Source organism: Mytilus edulis, chromosome 2, assembly GCF_963676685.1.
Source record: "Mytilus edulis chromosome 2, xbMytEdul2.2, whole genome shotgun sequence".
NCBI classification, from domain to species: Eukaryota; Metazoa; Mollusca; class Bivalvia; order Mytilida; family Mytilidae; genus Mytilus; species Mytilus edulis.
Genome location: NC_092345.1, coordinates 43,718,118 through 43,722,982, shown reverse-complemented (window position 1 = coordinate 43,722,982; position 4,865 = coordinate 43,718,118).

Sequence of the window (4,865 nt, the reverse complement as noted above, 5' to 3'; positions counted from 1 at the left end):
ATAAATAGAATCATTTTTTTTTTCAGAAATTTCATATATACGATTGATAATCTATTACTTGGTTTTAGCTTCAAATCTTAGTTAAGGTACTTTGTAGTTCGCTTGTCATTTTAGGGGATTTTTGTCAGATTTTTCAGAAACCTCAGGTTTTATTCATTTGAATGCCTTAAAAATAAATGGCATTGACCCCCATTTATCTTTTTTATAAATCTTTTACATGTATATTGATAAGCCATCGGTAAAAGTCTTATAAAATTTAAATTATTCCTTGATAGTTTTTGAGAATGTAAACTTATCAATGATAAAGCTATGAAAAGTCAAGAGAGAATGTTTTCCCGCCAAAATTTCAATGGCTAATATCTCGAAAACAAGCACATTGATCTGTATATTTGTTTACTCTTTTGATTCCTTTATTAATCCGCTATCGATATTCACTTATATTTAAATTGAAATATCCAAAATAATGTCATACAATTGTGAAACTCCAAGTCAAATTATCTCTCTGCTTTAAAATGAATTTTTAATAAGGAAACAATTTTTTTAAATCTCATAATATGATCAAGATTCTTTGATAGAAAGTCATTGAATTTTCATTTCAATATAATAAAGTATTAAGATGCTTGGGTAGCAATTTGAATAGATAGAACATGATTTTATTAATAAAAACATCTTCATTCTATATATTTATTGCAAAACTGCTTTACACAGTTCTCAAACAAGAGCTTACTTTGGAAGTATATTTATATTCGGTTATAGTTATATTAGCAGGGTTGATTTTTGTTCTTCCGTATAACCTCAATTTACTCAATTTTCTTTATAGTATATATACTAGTAGTAACAAGGATATTGTTTCTGGGGGCCTTTATAGTTTCTTGTTCAGTGTAAGCTAATGCTCCGTGTTGAAGACCGTACTTTGGCCTATGATGGTTTACTTTTAGGAATAGTGACTTAGATAGAGAGTTTTCTTATTGGCATTCATACCACATTTTCTTATATAATTCTGCTCACTATTGAAGTCAATGATATATGATCTAATTATTCAAGGATTTTACTTTGCAATCTATTAATAACTACTGTTTCCTTTGAATCTTAAATAAGAAATAAGCTAAAACAAAGGTTTGCGTTATTTCGCAAAGGTTTGCGTTGTAACGCAAACATTGGAAGAAAAAATTAAAAAAATTGTTTGTCGCTAATACGCTTCGGTAGATTTTAAGAAAGGTAGTGCATATATTACTTAAGAATCGGTGCTCACCCATTATACATTAAGAATTGAAAAATGTACAGCTGATAGAGTTGAGGATGAGCGTCATTTTCAATCGAATGCTTACTTCATAATGATTTGAGGGAGGAACTCTTTCAGCACATTTCTAGCACATCACGAATAACACAAAAAACCTTTACTATTATGGGGGATACTGACGATTGTATTGTTAAACAAGAGTTCTTTTGAATAATGTAGTGCATGTCTTGATACTGACTGTTATTTGATATATATATAGTTGTTTTTTTTCTATTTTGATTTTGCTCCGATTATGACTGAGGCTTATGGTGCTATGAAGGTTTATATTATATCATATTATTATTGTTGTAAAGTCTTTATGTTGATCCAATCATTATACCGCCTCTTAAAAAAGTGGGGTATACTGGTTTACCTCCGTTCATCCGCCAGTCTGTCCGTCAGTTCATCCCTCCGGCCCATGAATATTTTCGTTGCATTTTTTTCATGAACTTTATTATAAGGATTTCTAAAAGGTTTATTGAAGTCGGTTATATCTTGTGATAAGTTTTCAGATTCATTACTCAACCACTTCCTGTTTACCGAAAACTTTTCACATGACTGCTAAGTTAAAAAAAAAAAATTCTGAGGGACTACAATACAATGATTTCTGAAATTTGGTTTCAGGGTTTATATTAGTCAGCTATACTGCGTGATGATTTTCAGATTCACAACTTAACAACGAAATATTTGGGTGGAGTACATTGTATCATCAGTAGTTCGCACCACCACTGGTTGTTAATATGCTCTTTATAGACCCTTTAATTTGGAAAAATGAAATATTCTGTTCTGTTTTATTCTATATACAGATTTCGAATTGAGTATATAGAAAGTATTCGAACTACCTAAGCCTTATGTTATATATACAGAGTTTTTTCTTTAAAAACATGTTACTTTATCGTATATCTAAACGTAATAATATAGACAGACAATTTTCTTTTATCCTGTTACCCTTATGCTTGACTTGATAAGTGTTGGACTAATGGGTTGTTGGAGTATTGGGCTGTCGGAGCAATTGATTGTCGGACTATTGGGTTGTTGGACTAATGGGTTGTCGGACCAATGGGCTGTTGGACCAATGGGTTGTCGGACTAATGGGTTGTCAGACTACATGTAATGGGCTGTCGGAATAATGGCGTGTAACCATCTCATTAACAATTATACCACATCTTCTTTTTTAAATTAACAGAAAAGATAAAAAAAAATCTACATGAAAGTCGAAAAATATAATAATGTATGTATGACAAAAAGAGGGCTCCAAAAAGGTTCTCAGTCCTAAGATCAAATGGTCACTTTTAGAAATTTATTTAGTTAACCAGGCCATATTAGGCAAATTATACAGTTAACACTTACAGTGACACCAACAAAATTCAAACTTGATCTCTCTGTGTATACATGTTTCATAAGATTTGATTGAGGCAAACTAAAATTATAAAATGGAAACCAACTTTGTGACGACTAATTTACTGACAAACATGGGTTAAAGCTACTACAAACCCCCCTCCCCTTCCCCCTCAAAAACAAAAAAATTGCGGCACGGTCATAAAAGTGTTTATTTAGTTTTTGCCCGGCCTTGTACCTTGAATCGATCAAATGTGTGCACAAAGAGTGGGACATTGGAAATTTATTCTTTTATTTCACAGGGGACACTAAAGTCTTGTATTCATGAATGTTTACAAGTTGTTGGGATTAAAAAGCATTGAAAATTACAAAGAAAAATAAGATTGGTATGTACTGCACTGTTTCTAGTGTTGCAGTTTATTGAATGTGTGGAATTTGTCTTCAAATTATTACTGTTTTTAATCTTGTATTTATGCAGACATTCTCAGCTTAGTGGTTTCATTCCAAATCTCGGGATTAATGCAGTCTTTTGTAAAGGTTACAGAGACAGATACAGAAAATGAGGACGTAATTCATGTAAAGGTTAAAAAAAACGTTGAGAATAGCAAAACAATTTTTTTGAAGATTTATCCTAAAATATGATACCTCAATTTACAGGTCTCTTAAAGGAGAGGAGGGGGATTTCAGAAGGATTAGAAGTGTGCTTCAGCTGAATCTCCCTCCCCAACACACACACCCACATACACAAAACAAGATATTATGATATTGGAATCATGAACTTAAAAAATGTGAGATATATGTAGAACGACGCATAGTAAGAAATGATTCATTATTGATACAATTATATTGCTTGATAATTTTGATTTCATAGTTTTGCCGGTAATAGCATAATTATTTTACTGGGATTAGCACAATTCTAACTTATCAGATGTATTATATTTGTCTATCTCGGAGATCCTGAATTCCAATTGCGGGATAGTAGTACAACAAAGCAGTTATTAATGATATGTTAATAGCTACATGTATATATTAAGAGGATTCCATTATACTGGACTTCCGATATTAGCTATCACCCATTGACTATTATTATTTTTTAAATCACCACCAACTTAAAATATGTTCAATTTGCCTGTCCGTCTATCCGCCCGTCCATCACACTTCAGTTTCAGTTTAGAAATGCTTTGACCAAATTATTGGTTTGTTAATATTATGTTACGGGTGAATTTTGTGATTTATGCTGGTGGAATAACATCTCAGACGGATGTGTGCCATAAGAAATTAAGAATTGTCTTACAATTGTTAGTGCCATATCTATCTTGCCTTTCCATAAGCCAGGTTGGCACGGCTATTGGAATCCCATGAAGTTCATCATCTGTTAACCTTAAACCAGATGCTCCACAGGGCGCAGCTTTATACGACCACAGAGTTCGAACCCTGAACAGTTGGGGCAAGTATGGACACAACATTCAAGCATGATACAGCTCTGAATTTGGATTGCGATTAAATAGTTGACACAACATAGTTTTCTGACACAGAATGAATGTAGTCTAAGAACTTAAACTTAAAAACTTAAACATTGGAGATTTACCTATTATGGTCCAATATCCAAAATCTAAATACATGGTTAAATTCAGCATATCAAAGAACCCCAAGAATTCATTTTTTGTTAAAATCAAACTAAAAAGTTTAATTTTGGACCCTTTCGACCTTAATGTAAAACAATTTAAAAACTGGACCAAAAATTTACATTTACAGTAAGATTCGGCATATCAAAAAACCCCAATTATTCAATTTTTGATGAAATCAAACAAAGTTTAGTTTTAACCCTTTGGGTCCTTAATTACTAAACTGTTGGGACCAAAACTCCCAAAATCAATCCCAACCTTCCTTTTATGGTAATAAACCTTGTATTTAAATTTCATAGATTTCTATTTACTTATACTAAACTTATGGTGCGAAAACCAAGAAAATACTTAATTGGGCCCCTTTTTGGCCCCTAATTTCTAAACTGTTGAGACCAAAACTCTCAAAATCAATCCCAACTTTCTTTTGTGTTCATAAACCTTGTGTTTGAATTTCATAGATTTCTATTAACTTGTACTAAAATTATTGTGTGAAAACCACGAAAAATGCCTAAATGAGCCCCTTTTTGGCCCCTAATTCCTAACCTGTTGGTACCAAAACTCTCAAATCAATCCCAACCTTCCTTTTGTGGTAATTAACCTTGTGTTTAAATTTAATAGATTTC